Source organism: Notamacropus eugenii, chromosome 1 (assembly GCF_028372415.1).
Source record: "Notamacropus eugenii isolate mMacEug1 chromosome 1, mMacEug1.pri_v2, whole genome shotgun sequence".
Lineage (NCBI taxonomy): Eukaryota > Metazoa > Chordata > Mammalia > Diprotodontia > Macropodidae > Notamacropus > Notamacropus eugenii.
In genome coordinates, this window is record NC_092872.1 from 362,639,060 (window position 1) to 362,655,316 (window position 16,257).

A 16,257-nucleotide genomic window follows, 5' to 3' on the forward strand; every position below is an offset into this window, starting at 1 on the left:
GAATGATCCTCTTTCTACCCACTTGGATAGATACGTAGCCAAGTTGACTGCAATGGACCATGAATTCTCAGGAAGTCAAAATTTCATTCATTTAATCAGTCCACATTTACTAACTGACTTCCATTAGCAGCTATCTCTAGATAAAATAGGTGGCTCAATGCATCCTTTCAATCCTTAGAGAATTCTGAAAGCTGTTGTGGGAATCATCACATATCCCCTCAAAAGCTTGGAGCTGAAAGGACCTTTTTTTCTTAGTTGGGTTTCTTCTGTATCTCTGAAAGGATCACACTTTATAGCTGCATCATCTTTAACCTGGAGGTCTAACATGATTGATACATAGCAATACTTGCATCCCAGACATACAACATGAAAGGGTACGCTACTCTCTGAAGGTAGCTATCCTGCAAAATATTTTAAAATTAAGTGATTGTACAATTTCTTTTATGCTTGAAATTCCAGTCCTAAACCAAGCTTGTGGCCACTAGCGTTGACATTCTTGCCGTCCAGCAAAGCTGATAATATCAGTTTGATACCTGGTTTTAGAGTCTGGGTGTAACCTAAGCCTATCAGGCTAGAATTGCTCACTTTAGCAGAGAAAGAGGCCTCAGGGTCAATCTGATATTTGGCTGCTATTCCAAAACCAGTGTTGCTATCTCCAGCTATCCAGGCTAGGCTGACAGCAGTTTCCAACTTCTTGTTCACCTTCTGACAAATAGATCCCCCAAACTCTGTGTCATCATTCACATTGGTGTGCAGCTGGAATTCATTGGTCTTATAGCAAACAGCAAAGTTGCTCTGGGTCACCCGAGATTTGGAAGTTTCAAAATTCATCTTGTAGCCTGCCAACCAACCCTCATAGCCAAGTACCACAGCTCCTCATATTCAAGGTCCAGAAATATCAAAATCCGTGTCACAGCCAAGATTGATATGTTCCCTTATATCCTGACTTAATCTTAGCACTTTTTTGCCATGTTAGGTGAGAAGGACAAATCGAAGGTCAGCTTCAGTCCATGTGCAAGCTGATCCTCAACAGTTATTTCAGTGCCCAATGTATTGTCTGTGTTTCATTTTTCTATGAATATCAAGCCATATTCAGACCATTTGTATTTTGTTTCCAAAATGCCCGAAACTTTGCTGGTTTCAGCATTTGCTGAACCTGAACTTGTAAATTCCAGCCCATTCTCAGACTTTGTTTTCAGATCCAGTTTTATTAAGCCAAATTCATAACCCTTAGTAAACACATCCCTGGAAGATTTTCCAAGGTCAGCATAAGAAGGTAGCACAGCCATTATCTTCCTCTTCTGGCGGACACAACCAGACCAGCAGCGGGAGGCAGACATAGAGGCAAAGGGGAGGCAGAGGCTGCCGATCATCCATTTTCTTAGAGACTTTTTTGTTTGGTAGTATAGTAAATTCTGATAATTTTCTTTACTTTTACGTTTGTTGCAAATTCACCATACTTGCTTTTGTTTTGGTAATTGTAGTTTAATCTTTTATTCCAGCTGGGGTAAAGTTATTAATGTATACATGTTTTCAAAGAATCAACTTTCAGTTTGTTCAGCATTTCTATAGTATTTTGTTTTGTATTTTATTTATTTTTAGTTTAATTCCCAAATTTCTTATACATTTTTGATACTTCTCTGATTCTATAATTTAAAAAATTCTATACTTAGCTCATTATCATCCTTTTTCCTTTTTGTTAATGTATGCATACACACACTCCAACTGAGGATTAATTTGGCTGCGACCGCTAAAAATTGAAATTTTATTTCATCATTCTCATTCCCTTTTATATAACTGTTAATTATTCCTATTATTTGTTATTTGGTTCACTCATTATTCAGAATGCCTTCAGTAAACACTTATAGTTATTTCACTTCCCCCTGATTAGTTATTCTTGTTTACTGTGTTAATATATATAATACATAGAGAGGCAGTATGCATAGTGTATAAACAACTTTGAGGTCACAAAGGCATATGGGTTCAAGCCCAACCTGTGACACACTATGGCTCTATGGTACTGGGCAAACCCTTAACCTCTAAATCCTCTAGATCCCTCTCTGAAACTATATTTTATTGAGGAGATGCTAATCTGCATTGGTTGATGGAGTTTCCTTACTGGGGAGTTCCCTTTCCAAAAGAAACCACAGGTCCAGTAGTGTAATAGGTAGTGGATATAGTGAGCATGAAAGAATATCTCAAAGAATAAAGCTGATTAGTTTTACAGACAGGCAAAAATTTATTGTGGTTATGAACATTAACCCTGAGTCAGCTGTTTGTCCACAGCTTGTCAGAATCAAGATAAAAATTTATTATAAGAATTAAAAAAACAGTAGTTAATAAGACAACTCTGAATTTTAAGGAAATCTATTTAAAATAGTAAATGGGAAATGGACAACACGAAAACAGCAACACCAACTATAATAACTTCACTCAGAAATTAAAGCAACGTAAATTAATTGCTACAAGGAAGCCAAAAAGAATCCAGAAAACATCACAGAACACAATTTACTTACTTGAAAAATGGAGAGATATGACCACAAAATCTCATGAAGAAAGGTGATAGATGATTTTGAATAGTATCATCTCATAAAGCATGAAGAAGCAGTGGAGAATAAAACAGGTGGAAAAAAAAGTTCTTATGATTTCCAAATAACAAAGTCATCTCAAGGTTATTCAAGGATGACAATGTAAAAAGAACTACAAATAGAAGAAACATGAAAAGGTTTTGCAAAAATTATTACAGCATTTTTTCTCCTCAAGGATAACGAAACCAACACCATGCTTGTACATAACATCACAATCTCTTAAGTCTCTACAGAGGACTTTACAGAGGAAGTAGTGTTGCCATTAATGAGAACAGGTAGGTAGGACAAGGGAGATAGGACATTAGATCAAGTAAATATTTAGGAGATCCACACTGGAGATAATGAAGTTATGAGTGCATTAAGGAAATGATTTACAAGATATCTGTTTATGGTTCTTTTTTCTGTTGAGAATTTTTATTTTAAAATAATGGAAAAAATGTAACAAATTTTGATTATAACAAAGGCAATTCTTAATTTAAAAGATGACTTTCACTTATAAAATACCAGTAGCTTGAAACTTCCCCTATAATACTATTCACTAGAGAGTGAAATTCAAGAAAAAGAGAATTCATTTTGGACAATCCAAAGGGTTTTTTAGTTTTAGATATATCAAATGTAACTCTTTATTTCACCTCTAGGTGGTCCCAAAGAAGATAAAAGCATTGTAGTGGTGATTCAAAATCTTCCATATACATACATGAAATCATGTTTTTACATTAGAAAAAAGTGTGGTTAAGTCAGAATTTAAACTACATTTATGAACAGCCTTATAGCTAAACTGTTTTACATTTGGAACTACTATACTAGTAGTGAGGAGTAGATCTAAGAATACTGAAATCTTAACTGAAGACATATTCAATAGATAACTCTTTCCCGCATTTGTGTTTATTAAAAACTGGTATCATAAACAAAACCTGTACAAAAAAATATTCTGACTTTCGTGAAAATGCATAACAGTATTCATGAAAGAAGTTATCGTCTGGGAACCCCTCTTCCTCTGCCACGACCATGTCCTCGTCCTCTACGCAGACCTCAGCCTCTTCCTGCAACAGCTTCCCTTTTCTTAGATTTCACCTTTGGTTCAACACCTGCAAATAAAGTATCTAGAGGTAAGCTGTCTGAAAGGATGAAGTACTGAATGTTATTTCCTCGTATACTCAGTGTTTCCAATTGTACAGGCTCTCTGTTCTTCAGGGTCATTTTCACAGCTTTAAGATGTGTATTCATACTGACATCCACACCTATGATTGTTCCATGTACTTGTGTTCCATTCTTCAGTTCAATGTTTACAGTTTCATGACTCAACTTCATCAAAAATCTCACGAGCTTCATCCTTCACGGCACCGTCGACTTTTCGGTCTTATAGGTCGCAAAATCACGACCCCAGGGCGCTAACAGAGGCTGAGGGTATGAATGGCCGGAAGCCGATTTTCAAGGTATCTAAAGGAGGGAAAGATATGAACACTGGGAAAGAAATTTTGCACCTTATTGATTCTGAAATCCAAGAAAATATTAACAGATATTGTCCTACATGCCAACTTTTCCATCTATAGGAATCTTTATGGATTTAATTAATACAGGAATTGAGGGTATCCCAGAAGAGGGAATTAGTAGAGAATAAGCAAAGTTTTGTAAATTATATTAAATGGGCCACATTTTGATCATTTCTCAATTGAATGAGGGATATAGAAAATACTGAACTCCATTGTACTTTATTGTTTGTTATTTACAAAAAATTTTTGTACTCCAAAGGACAAAGTATTCTTCTACTGGCTATTTTACAACAATGTGTCTCCCACACATCAAGATCACAGCCAGAATTCTTTACTGGTTCCTTTGCACTATAGAGAGTGAATGAGGAAAGCCTCCAGAACATTTGGCATATGTGGGAAACTTTTGGGTTGATAAGTATAAGAATCACACAAGATGGACAGACATAATTTGCAATCTGTGCTACTGGAGAGAACTCCTAAATTAATGAAATTACAAATCCATTTGAGTTATATTGGTTTATGTCTTCTCTGTTCTCAAGTATATACTTTAATTTTCTCAAGGTACCGTGCTATTCTGAGATATGCATATTCATCAGTGTTCCCATTCAGAAGGTGCTTTAAGTTTTTCAAATCTAAGTTCTCTGATAGTCTGTTTAATTCCATATTTCTCTCAACTATTTATTAGATTTATTCAAATGAAAACATTATAATTTCCTACAATTATTGTGCTATTTATGACTTTTTGCATAAATTTTACTCTGTGAATTTATATCAATTCCATTTGATGAATACACATTAATATTCATATTATTTTATTTTTTATGGTTTCCTTACATATACCATATCTTTCTTGGTTTATGAATTTTTAATTTTTCTTTTTCTAATAAGTTTCACATTTTGGGGGATAACTTAATACAAGGTAAATTGTGTTCCACCTTGTCATTTTTATTCATTGTGTCTTTATTTTCAGTGTGTTTCTTGTATGTAGCAAACATTGAATTACTTTCTTATCCATTTTGCCATTCTCTTTAATTTTACTGGATTTTTTTCAATCCATTCACAATTAAGGTTGGCATGAGAGTTAAGGTTTTTGTTTTCCTCTCTTTATCTATATTTTATCTACTTCCACTTTATGTCCAACTTTGACTCTGCAATTAGTTTTGCTGGCATGGCTGCTAGTGTCTGCTCCTATAAGTTCTCCTTGCCCATTTCCATTTATGAGCTCTATTTTGAGATATATGACGTACTTAAGTTGTTACTCTCCGTGTCTCTGATTCTCTGTCTCTCTTCTTTGTCTCTCTCTCTCTGTCTCTTACTCTTTCTGTCTTTCTCTGACTCTCTGTCTCTCTATATATTTCTTTCCCCCTTTCTTTTTCCCCTCTTTTCTCTCTCCCTTGAGGTTCCAGATCAATTTGAATCAGACTTAGACTATTATATTTATCTTCATTGAATATCCTTCCCTTGATATAGCTAAGTAAATTTCCTTTTGTTAAATGTTAAATTTTCCATAAGCATCTTATTTCATTGCAACATCAAACCTTAGGTTTTTGACTTAGTCCTGATCTAGTAGAATTGTAAAACATCGTTTGTTGAATCTGCCTAATTTTGCATTGGGGAATGATTGTGATTTTTAAATCCATCTACTATGATAGAGCTGGTCCCTCCCTTAAGGCTTTTTGTTTGTGTAATAACTATGATGAATGGACTGCGTGGGTCTTTTTATGTGTCCTTTGAAAGGTCATTAAGAACTGCATTATGTGGACTATGTTGTGACTCTTTAGAACAAAGCATTTTGGGAGTCACTAGAAAAGATAGTTGCTCCCCATGACTCTAGAAACCTTTCTACACTTGGAAATATAGAGAAATGTGCCAAGCACACTACAGCTGATTTACTGAGGCTAGGGGAACTGCATCAATTTTTTTAAATTTTTTTGTCTTTTTTTTAAATTTCAAAATTTTTAATTATTTATTTATTTATTTTCAGTGTTCCACAATCACTACCGTAAAACCTATATTTTTTCTTTCCCTCCCTCCTCCTCCCTTCCCCCATATCCTCCTTCTCTTTATGAGACGGCATACAATTTATATAGGTTCTACACATACATTATTATTAAAGACATTTTCACCATAGTCATGTTGTATAGAGGAATTAAATGAATGGAAGAAATCATATAACAAACCAAAACGTTATACAAAAGAAAATGATCTGCTATAATCTGTGATTGAATTCCATAGTTCTTTTTCTGGATATGGAAGGCATTTTGCTTTAAAAGATCATTGGGTATTTTTTAAGTCCTTGCCTTGCAATGAAGTTCTAAATCTACCAGAAAAAGTCCTCGCACATTGTGGTTGTTGTTGTGTACAAAGTTCTCCTGGTTCAGCTCCTTTCACTCAGCATCAGATCATGTAAGTCTTTCCAGGCCTCTCTGAAGTCTTCCTGTTCATCATTTCTTATAGAGTCATATTATTCCATTATATTCATATACTAGATTATTCAACCACTCCCCAATTGATGGACACCCCTTGATTTCCAGTTTTTGTCCACCACAAAGAGGGCTGCTATAAATATTTTTGTACATGTGGCACCCTTTCCCATTTTTATGATCTCTTGGAGATACAGTCCTAGAAGTAGTATTGCTGGGTCAAAGGGTATGCATATTTTTGTAGCCCTTTGGGCACAGTTCCAAATTGCTCTCCAGAATGGTTGGATCAGCTCACAGATCCACCAACAATTAATTAGTGTTCCAACTCTCCCACATCTTCTCCAGCATTTATCATCATCCTGTTCTGTCATGTTAGCCAAACTGATGTGGCATCTTAGAGTTGTTTTGATTTACATCTCTCTAATCAATAGTGATTTAGAGCATTTTTTTTGTACAACTATAGATATTTTTAATTTCTTCCTCTGAAAACTGCCTGTTCATATCTTTGACCATTTATCAATTGAGAAATGACTTGTATTCTTGTACATTTGACTCAGTTCTCCATATATTTTAGAAATGAGGCCTTTATCACAGACACTAGTTGCAAAAATTCTTTCCCAGTTTTCTGCTTCCCTCCTAATCTTGATTGTATTGGATTTGATTGTGCAAAAACTTTTCAGTTTAATGTAATCAAAATTATCGATTTTGCACTTCATAATGTTTTCTATCTCTTCTTTAGTCAAAAATCCTTGAACTGCATCAATTTAAAGGGAAAGAAAATTTTCATTTATATTTTTGTGACTTTGAACTCTACTTCTCTACATAGTACTTCTAGTGAGCGTTCCAGGTGGAGTGAGCCTAATTTCAGGTCCCAGGAGCCTGATCTTGACAGATATGACTACTCATACATGGCAGCTAGAGGACATATATTCCCCTTCCCCCATCCAAACAAGTACAGGTTAGACTAGTTTTTCTTTCTTTTTTTTATCATGAACTGCTGCAAAGTGAAATGAGCAGCACCAGGAGAACATTGTGTGCAGTAATAGCAATATTATGTGATGATCTACCATGAATAAAATAATTATTCCCAGTAATGCAGTAATTCAAGACATTTCTAAAGGACTTATGATGAAAGGTGCTGTTCATCTCCACAGAAAGACCTGGTGGAATCTGAATACAGATGTAAGATACTTTTTTCATTTTTTCCTTGTTATTTTTTGTTTGTGTTTTTTTCACAGCATGACGGACTCAGAGATGTGTTTTGCATGACTACACATGTATAGCCTCTGTTAAATCACTTGCCTTCTCAATGTGGGGTAGAGGGAAGGAGAGGGAGGAAGAGAATTTGTAATGTACAATTTAAAGAATGTTAAAATTATTTTTAAATGTAATTGGGAAAAAAATATTAAATGATGAAAAAAGAAAAAAAAATTAGCCTAACCTGTACTTGTTTGGATGGGGGTAGGGGAACATAGGATATTGTTTCTACAACAGTAACTTTGCTTATTATAATCTGGAGCTGAAAAAGCTCCTCCATATTCTTATCCGTACAGTACTAGTGGTCAATGAATAATTCCTTCTCAGAAAGAGTTTGGAAGACTAAACTGGTAGAATTCTGAGGAGGTGCCTTGATTTCTAATGACAAGTGAAAAGTTCTTCAGCAAAGGTCTACAAAGAGACAACGATTGGCTATTTCTCTCTCCCCACATGGGACTCTTAGGTAGGAGGAGGTCTTGGCTACTGGTCCAAGGAAAACTAAGAAATGTGATACAGGACAAGTCTTGGTATTGAACCGGGTGTTGCAATAGGTTGCATGCTAATATTCAGTTATTTTCTATCTGCCTTAGTACTGATGTACATGACTGCCTGAGGAGGACTGGTGATGATGTAAGAAACATTATCATCTACACTGTAACCCCAATGTTTCGGGTACTGTTTTAATAATAATCATCTCTTTATCTGAGGAGATGTACTGTGAACTACAAAGATATGATATCACCCATTGTATTGATTAGTAAAATAGAGGACTCTGTATTTCTTTCCAAAAATATTATATTTTTCCCAATTACATATAAAAACTTCTAGCATTTGTTCTTTAGAAATTTTAATTACAACTTTTTCCCCTCCCTCTTTCTCCTTCCTCCTCATTGAGAAGGCAATTAACTTGATATAAGTCATCATACATGTGCAATCACGTAAAACATATTTCCATGTTAGTCATATTTTGAAAGAAAACACAGACAAAAAAAGTTAAAGAAAAATAAAGCCAAAAAATATCCTTCTATCTTCATTCAGAATCCAATAGTTCTTTATTTGCAGGCAATGGCACTTTTAATCATAAATCCTTTGGAGTTGTCTTATATCATTGTATTGCTGAGAATAGCTAAGTTATTCACAGCTGAGCATCAAACAATATTACTATAATATGTACAATGTTCTCCTGGTTCTATTCACTTCACTTTGCATCAGTTCTTACCCTTGTTCTCCCCGCCTCAACATGATATGCAATCTGATATAGGTGCTACATATACATTCACATTAAACATTTTCACATTAGTCGTGATGTAGAGAACCAATGGGAGGAGCCACAAGGAAGAAGAAACAAAACAAAACAACCAAAGAAAAAGAGATGAAATCCTTCTATCTGCATCCAGCCTCCAAAATTCTTTCTCTGGATATGGATAACATTTTCCATTATAAATCTTTTGGAATTATGTTCGATCCTTGCATTACTGAGAAGAACTAAGTCTATCAAAGCCAGTCATCTCACAATATGGCTGTTGCTGTGTATTATGCTCTCCAGGTTCTACTCACTTCACTCAGCATCAGTTCCTGTAAGTCTTTTCAGATTTTTCTGAAGCCTACTTGCTCATCATTACTTATACCACAATAGTATTCCATTACATTCATGTATTGCAACTTTTTCAGCCATTCCCCAATTGATGGACAGACCCCCAATTTCTAATTCTTGGCCACCACAAAAAGAGTTTCTTTAAATATTTTTCTACATGTGGGTCCTTTTCCTACTTTTATGATCTCTTTAGGATATAGATGTAGGAGTGGACCAAAGGGCTTGGACAGTTTTCTAATCCTTTGGTCATAATTCCAAATTGCTCTTCAGAATGACTGGATCAGTTCAGAACTCCTCCAGCCATGCATTAGTGTTCCACTTTTCCATCTTCTCCAACATTTACCATTTTCTTGTTTTGCCAAGTTAGCCAGTCTGCTAGGTATGATGTAATACCCTAGCGTTGTTTTTGATTTGCATTTCTCTAACGAATACTGATTTAGAGCATTTTTTCATATGACTGTAGATTGTTTATCCTTTGATCCTTTATCAATTGTGCGATGACTTGTATTCCTATAAATTTGACTTAATTCTCTATATATTTTAGAAATGAAGCCTTTATAAGACTCTGGCTTCAAAATATATTTCCCAGATTTCTGCCTCCCTTCTAATCTTGGTTGCATTGGCTTTGTTAGTGCAAAAAATTTTCAATTTAATGTAATCAAAATCATCCATTTTGCATTTCATAATGTTCTCTGTCTCTTGTTTGTTCAAAAATTCTTCCCTTCTCCATAGGTCTTGCTCCCCTAGCTTATTTATAGTATCACAATTTATACCTAAATCATGTACCCATTTTGACTTTATCTTGGTATGTGGTATAAGATGTTGGTCTATGCCAAGATTGTGTCATAATATTTTCCAGTTTTCCCAGAAGTTTTGGTTAAATAGTGAATTGTTATCCCAGAAGCTGGAGTCTTTGGATTGTGTCTTATGCACCTAACCTATTCCATGCATCCATCACTCTGTGTCTTAGCCAGTACCAAGTAGTTTTGATGATTGCTGTTTTATAATACAATTTAAGGTGTGGTAAAGCTAGACCACTTTCCCTTGCATTTCATTTCACTAATTCCCTTGATATTCTGGACATTTTATTTTTCCAGATAAATTTTGGTATTTTTATCTAGCTGCATAAAATATTTTTGGTAGGTTGATTGGTATGGCACTGGATAAGTAAATTAATTTAGGTAGAATTGTCATTTTTATTATATTAGCTTGGTTTACTCATAAGCAACTGATATTTTTCCAATTATTTAGATCTGATTTTATTTGTGTGAAAAATGTTTTGTAATTGTGTTCATACAGTTGCTGAGTCTGTCCTGGCATGTAGACTTCCAAATATTTTATAATGTCAATACTAACTTTAAATGGAATTTCTCTTTCTATTTCATGCTGTTGGGCTTTGTTAGCAACATGCGGAAATGCTGATGATTTATATCCTCCAACTTTGCTAAATTTGTTTATTATTTCAAGTAGTTTTTTCTTGATTCTCTAGGATTCTCTAAGTATATCATCATATCATCTGCAAAGAGTGATAACTTTGTTTCTTTCTTGTCTATTCTAATTCCTTCAATTTCTCTTTCTTTTCTCATTGCTAAAACTAATATTTCTAGAACAATATTGAGTAATCGTGGTTATAATGGACATTCTTGTTTCACCTCCAATCTTACTGGAAATACTTCTAGCTTATCTCCATTACATATAATGCTTGCTAATCGTTTTAAGTAGATGCTGCCTATCATTTTAAAAGAATCCGTTTAGTTCTACGCTCTCTAATGCTGTAATAGGAATGGGTTTTGTATTTTGTCCAAAGCTTTCTCTCTCTATAGGATTTCAGTTCATTCTGTTGTTGATATTGTCAAATATCCTGATAGTTTTCCTAATATTGAACCAACCCTCTATTACTGGTATAAATCCTTCCTGGTCATAGTGTATTATACTTGTGATAAGTTGCTACAATCTCTTTGCTAATATTTTCTTTAAAGTTTTGCATCTATATTCATTAGGGAAATTTGGTTATCATTCTATTTCTATGTTTTGGCTCTTCCTGGTTTAGGTATCAGCACCATATTTGTATCACAAAAAGAATTTGGTTGAACTCCTTCACTAATTGTCCCAAATTGTTAAATAGTATTGGAATTAATTGTACTTTACATATTGGTACAGAATTTGATTATAAATTCACCTGGGCCCTGGATATTTTTTCTGAGGGAGTTCATTGATGGCTTCTTCAATTTCTTTTTCTGAAATGATATTATTTAAGTATTTTTTTCCTTTTCAGTTAATCATGGTAATTTATATTTTTGTAAATATTCATCAATTCCACTAAGATTGTCAAATTTATGGGCATACAGTTGGACAAAACAGCTCTTGGTTACTGTTTTGATTTCCTTTTCATTGGTGGTGAATTGCCACTTTTCACTTTTGGTAATTTTATTTTCTTCTTTCTTTTCTTTAAATGGAATTAACAAAGGCTTACCTATTTTACTTTTTTTCATAAAGTGAACTCTTCATTTTATTTATTAGTTCAATGGTTTTCTTAATTTCAATTTTATTAATCTGCCCTTTGGTTTTCAGAATTTCTAATTTGGTATTTAATTGGAAATTTTTTATTTGTTCTTTCCCTGGTTTTTTAGTTTAATGCCCAATTCATTGATCTTCTCTTTCTCTGTTTTATTCATGCATGCATTTAGAGATATAAAACTTCCCCTAAGAACTGCTTTCACTACATTCCATAAGTTTTGATATGTTGTCTCACTATTATCACTCTCTTGGATAAAGTTATTGGTTGTTTTTATGATTTGTTGTTTGACTCATTCATTCTTTAGCATTAGATTATTTAGTTTCTTTTTTTATTTTTCATTTTTAACACAGCTTATATTGTATAGCACAATTCCAACTTTTGGTCAGGTGATATTTCTTTTAAAACATTTACAATATAACCCACGAACGAATTATTTTTTTTAACAACCAACTGAGACACAAATAATGAGTACGTATGTTAACTTCATAAGTCCTTGACGTAATTGTCTCCACACTATTACTAAGAATTAAAGGACCCTAACTTATTGTTGTTGGTCTAAATAATTTTAGACTTGACCTCCGATGTTCCCCTGCCAATAATTTATTTCTATTAAGCTTACAAACCTATTGACTGTAAGAAATTGCCACTAAGAGTAGGGACATTGCACGGAAACAGTATCTCTCCAACTGCATGTCAGTTCTAGGCAGGAGTAGACTGTCAATTTGCATTCAGTGAGACTTACAGTCTGCCAGGTGTCTGCCAGGCCTAGAGGCCTGAGGGCTACCCGAGTCTTCCCTTACCTCACCTCCCGAGGTCTTCGGTTGGCCAAACCAGATGCTCATATGAGAGAAAGGATGTTCCAGAGTCGAACAAGGGTTGAGCTTTATTTCAGGGTCTAGTTACAAGTGCAGGGGAATACTCCCTTAGGAGGGAACAAAGAATCTCCCAAGGAGGCAAAGATCTTACAATAAGAGATTGGAAGTAGAAGTATAAGCGGGGAGAGAGGGGGAGGGGAGAGAGGAGAGAGGAAAAGCGGAGCCTTGTTGTCCTGTCCGCTCCGCGCCCCTCCACCCAAGAGCACTTTCAGGCTTTCCTGATCCTACCTAAACTCTCCAGCAGCATAGTTTGCATCTGAATACCGTGCTGTTAGATAACAATAGTGTGCCCAGATCCGGGACAATCTCGAGGGCGGGGAGAGCTCTCTCCCATCACGTTTCTCACAGGAAGAGGCGGAAATACACGAGATAGCTCGGTTCACCTCGATTCCCAGTTGTTTCCTGGGGGGGCCTCGTGAGAACTCTAAGATTTAGAAGTTCCCACCTTTACCCACCCGAGACTGTCCACCTGGAATTGAGCTTCCATCCCCAGCATCTCCCCCTTTTTGTTTTGCGCTGCACGCACATGGCTCTAGAGCAAACAGTGGCTGGAGGCTGAGTGGATTAGGAAGGCCTTTAGCATATGAGTACCCCACAACAAGACTTCATTTACACAGAAATCTGCAGCTAGCACAACTGACAAAGAGAGGCATCAAATAAAACAAAGATGAAGCTAAATGGCTGAGTTACAACAAGAGAAAGGGCAATCACTAATTCCAAAGCATATTCTAAGAGAAGCAGCTAGTGCTGGCGCCTTACACATCACCACCCCCTCAGTCATGCAAATGGATCTCAACGGCCAAGCCTGAATGGCCAAGCCTGTGGTATTCAGGCGAAAAGTTGGTCATCTCCCGAAAAGCTGGTCACCCCTTCCCCCCCAATGTCCTGGGTTTGTGATATCAAAGTCCTCCTTCAGCCGCTGGAAAGAGATGCCTAGATGGAGTGGTCAGCGATGTTGGGATGAGTGCTGCTTCCTCTCTGGGCAGCAGGGTTAAAGCTGTCATCAGCAGACTCAGGTGGTGCATGATCCTTCTCCGGGGTCTCCGGGCTCTCCGGGGTCTCCGCCTCCTGCGTCTCCTCCGTCTCCAACATTGGTTTACACCTACGGATCCTTCTAATGGGAATCCACGCATCCCCTCTTCCTGTGGAGACACAAACATACCCTGGACCCCATATTAGTATCTTATACGGACCTTTCCATTTCCCTGAGGCCATATCCTTTACCATGGCCTATGTGTCCTTATTTCCGGCCTGGGTATTACTTTCCTTGTGGGGTTGTCTTGGAATAGTCACAAAATGTCTCATAGCTGGAGTAGTATGTGAGTTTTTTGAGATATGCAAAAAATTGTGTGTATACACAGCTGTATCAAGCTCTGATTGTGTCAGGCGACCTCTTAATCTCCCCCTTTTTTATTTAGCGAGAATCGCCTTTAAGGTGAGATTGGCCCTTTCCACTATGGCCTGGCCTTCTGGATTGTAGGGGATTCCTGTAACATGTCGAATCCCTAGATCGCGGAGGAAGTGTGTAAAGGTTTGAGAAGTGTAGGCAGGACCGTTATCTGTCTTTATTTCTAAGGGTAAACCTGAAACAGAAAAACAGTGCCAAAGATGTTGAATTACTTTAGCACTTGATTCACCTGGCTGTAAAGTCACCGTAAGGAATCTGGACCATGTGTCAACTGTCACATGTATGCACTGGCCCTTAAGATGGGTGACATCCATTTGCCAAATTTCATTGGGTGCCAAGCCACGAGGATTGACACCCTGGTCTAGAGGTGGGTGGAATGGGATACATTGGAGACAGCTCTTAACAATTTTTCTGGCCTGTTCCTGAGTTATCCCATATAATTTGCAGAGGGCTTCTGTGGCTAGGTGGAACCTATCATGAGCCTTTTGGGCCCTTTCCTGTGGTTCCACAGTGTGCCCTACAAGGTATAGTGAATTGTCTGCTATTTGATTTCCTTCAAAAATTGGTCCTGTGCCATTAGTATGTGAGCGCACATGTAAAACATAAAAAGGGTGTGTTCTGTTATTAATGGTGGTCAATAGCCGCTCACACTGTGAAAAAATATTGGACCGATAATCTACAATAGAGTCCTCAATCCGTGAAATTAATAAAGATGCATACTGACTATCAGTAATAATGTTAATGGGTATGTCATTATATATTTGGAGAGCTTGGATTATAGCTTCCAACTCGTTCTGTTGAGTAGAGGTGTAGGGTGTGTTAACTATATATATCTCTTGGGAAGCCGAATTATAAATAGATGCCTTGTGATGTTTTGTGGCATCTGTAAAAATGTTAGGCCCCTCTACTGGGTTTGGTGAGTACCTTTTCACTGGTGCTGGGGCCCACTGTAATAACTCTTTGAATAGGAAAGTCGAATTTGGTTTCACCTGGGCCCACTGGAGTATAGTGGCCCAAGAAACGTGATTCTGAGCTAACTCTTCTACATCCTTAGTGGTGAGTGTAGCATAAAGAATTGGCTGTTTTTGGTACATGTGGGTAGCTCTTTTTACTGCCTCTAGTGCTAACCGTCCTAGAAATTCCCACTTGTTTAGTAAACTGCTTCCTGTTTTACTTAAATATACCCATTCTAGGGACTTCTCTTTTTGGTGTATGACGGCATAGGGAGGTGTGGTGGAGATAATAGATACCTCCACATCTCTTCCTGGATCCCACCAGAATGTGGTGGACTCTAAAAATTATTTTTTTTTATTGCCTCTATGGCCTTGGCTGCTTCAGGAGTCAATGTTCGTGGGGAATTTAAAGCAGAGTCTCCTGTCAATAGTGAATATAAAGGTTGCATGAGAGGTAGAGGTATAGGCACCTTTGATCTTATCCATTGGATAGCTCCTACTAGTTTCTGAGCATCATTGAGTGTTTGGATCTTTATATCCCATTTTGGGGGTTCCGGCCGAATGATGGTGCCCTCTATCTGATATCCCAAATATTTGTAACTGGGTCTTCTCTGTATCTTTTCAGGAGCAATAACTAATCCTAGTCCTAGAAGGTTCCTTTCTACTGCTTGGAAACACTTCTCCAGATCCTTGAGCTGAGGTGCAGCTATAAGGATGTCATCCATATAATGGATGATTTTGCATTGGTATTGCTGTCTGGGGCTTTCTAAGGCTTGATTAACATACCACTGGCAGATGGTGGGGCTGCAACTCATACCTTGGGGCAATACCTTCCACTGATACCTCTTTGCAGGTCCTTTGTTATTGGGGTGAGGTATTGTAAAAGCAAACCGAGGACAATCTACTTTGTTTAAAGGAATGGAAAAAAAAAAACAATCCTGAATGTCAATGATTATAAGTGACCAACCATCCGGGATGGCATTAGGAGAAGGGAGACCTGGTTGCAGGGCTCCCATAGGCATGAGAGACTGATTTACCTTCCTTAGATCTGTAAGGAACCTGAGTTTCCCAGATTTTTTCTTTATAACAAACACAGGAGCATTCCAGGGTGACTGTGATGGCTCTATATTTCCTTTTCCTAATTGCTC

General features: G+C 36.7%; 2 pseudogenes; both read right to left on the reverse strand.

Moving 5' to 3' along the window:
• Positions 1-357: 357 nt before the first annotated feature.
• Positions 358-1,289, reverse strand: LOC140525907 (non-selective voltage-gated ion channel VDAC1-like; annotated as a pseudogene).
• A 2,316-nt stretch (positions 1,290-3,605) lies between these two features.
• On the reverse strand, positions 3,606-4,016 carry LOC140525913 (small nuclear ribonucleoprotein Sm D1 pseudogene; annotated as a pseudogene).
• Between the last annotated feature and the right edge of the window lie 12,241 nt (positions 4,017-16,257).